Raw genomic sequence first — 2,263 nt, forward strand, 5'->3', positions numbered from 1 at the left:
CATAGATAAGTTGTCCATATATTTGTGGTTTAACTTCTGGGCTCTCAATTCTTTTTTTTTCTTTGTTTTTTTTTCTGTTTGTTTGTTTGTTTTGTAACAGAAGCAATTTATTTTTGTTCCAGGGCTCTAGCATAATCTGTGTTTTTTTTTCCTCATTTGATGACTTTTTTTTAATAAGTTTTATATTTTTTTAAGATTTATTTATTTATACAAGCACTGGGTACTGTCAGAAGCATGGGAGGGTGAGAGAATTCACCAGAGCCAGAGCGGGGAGCAGAACAGGCAGACTGAGGAAGTACACTGCTGAGGGGAGCAGCAGGCGGCAGGAGAGGTCTACTGCACCATGTGGGACCCTCGCCCGGCAGCTGGGGATCGAACCAGTGCTGCAGAGTCTGCGGGCAGCTTCACAGCCCGGCACTAGAACTCTGTGCCACCAGGGAGGCCCCATTTGATGACTTTTTGACCATTCCCAGATATTGGGATCTCTGTGGCCTTAGATGTGGCTCAATAGATGTAGACCCACCAGAGCCAGGCCAGTATGCATCATTTCATGTATGGCCTGCAGAAGCTGCAAATGGGCAAGCACTTGACCAAATTGGTGTGGTTGATGCTACCCTAGGATGTGTTATAGTCTGAGCTGAAATCCCCGAGCTGCAACAAGAACTACCACACCCTCTCTATGTGTATAGTAGTGTGATGTTTGGGACTATGCAGTCCAGGACAGCTGTCTGGTCCAGCAGGTCCAGGAAGGGGAGGACACTGTTGAAGAGCAGCAGTGAGTAGTCCAGATGCTCACAATTGGGAAAGTGGGGTATAGACCTTGGTCTGTGCTGTATTTGTAAATCTCAAAGAGTGTATTGAGATGAGCACAGTTATACATGACAAAGCTGCCACTCAGTACCCCTGGTGAAAATGCTGTTGTTGGGTAAGGCTAGGAGGAGATGACTCTGTGGGGCTGTACTGAACATCTCACACTTGATGGTCATCACAGAAAGAAACTTGAAGATCTCTGTCCTGGTTGGGTCTTGTGCTAGATCTATACCATGCTTCAGTGGTTGAGGCCTTGCACACCTAGGCATGATAGAACTCTTAGTGCCTGGGGGACAGTCAAGGTGCCAGATGCATGAGCTACTTCCATTGGCCAGAGACCAAATTCTTCTGTCTGAGAGGAGCCTGGCCACCCAATTTCCATCAGAGCAGGTCCAACTTTTGTTGCTGAAACTCCTCCTCATGGCTCACCAGATGTACAACCAACAATACAGCTATCTATATTAGCATCTGGGGCTGCAGTCAGGCCTTGGGAGTTATCAGCAGGTCAGTGCTGCACAACTTCCTGACGTTCAGTCATCACAGAGAGTAGATCTCAGTTACCAGGCAGCTGTTAAGGATGGGGTCATAATTAGCACTGTGTCCTCCTTCTTCTACTAGCTCTTCTAGACACATTCTGCCCAGGGGAAAAGGGGACAGGTATTCTCTGTCATGGGCAGGGCTAAGCTCTGCAAGTGCCTGGGTCCTCAGAGCTTTGGTGGCAACCTCTTTGAGGGAGTGGGCCAGCCCACCCACAGTTACTGCAGGAAGGTCAGCAGATGGAGTCCACATGGAAGACACATCCTTCACATTCAGTCCATGAGCATGTAGTGCTGGCACCAGGTGGTCTGCCATGAGCACAACATGCAGGTTATTTAGGTAAATGCTACTTGGGCTACCATCCATCACCAGGCAATGCAGAATAATGCATACGTCTAGAGAAGCTGGTATGATAGGTGTGGCATAGGCAGCTACTGCACAAATCACACACTGGAAGACAGCCAACTGTTGCAACTGGAATGCCAGGTATGTGGGGGTCCATATGCAGTGCAGCATGAGGGCCACATTGGCCCTGTAGGCCTGTGAGCACTCAGATCACACACTAGGACACCTGCCCTCTCTTAAGTGGGCCTATAGTATGACACTGGACAACTAGGAATCTCTTGATATATTGTCCCCTTAATCACTGTATAGTGTCCTTCCCTGTATCTTGTTAGCTTTTTCAGCTCAAAATCTATTTTGTCTAATATAAATATGATTGTCCCTGCCTTCTTTTGTGTCCCATTTTCTTCTAGGATTGCTTCCTAACCCTTTACTTTGAGCCTATATTTGTCTTTGGAGTTTAGGTTTGTCTCCTAGAGACAGCAAAAGGTTAGATTCTGTTTCCTGATCCAGCTGGATATGTTGTGTTTTTCATTCTTGAGTTCAGCTCTTTAATTGTAAAATCATTGTTGAT

The 2,263-nt window shown here is 46.6% G+C and overlaps 1 pseudogene across 1 annotated transcript; it reads right to left on the bottom strand.

Moving 5' to 3' along the window:
* Positions 1–677: 677 nt before the first annotated feature.
* LOC311187527 (DALR anticodon-binding domain-containing protein 3-like) lies at positions 678–1,863 on the bottom strand (annotated as a pseudogene). Its single transcript has one exon. The product of its transcript is annotated as a DALR anticodon-binding domain-containing protein 3-like (transcript).
* Between the last annotated feature and the right edge of the window lie 400 nt (positions 1,864–2,263).

Source organism: Talpa europaea (genome assembly GCF_964194135.1).
Source record: "Talpa europaea genome assembly, chromosome: X".
Classification (NCBI taxonomy): Eukaryota; Metazoa; Chordata; class Mammalia; order Eulipotyphla; family Talpidae; genus Talpa; species Talpa europaea.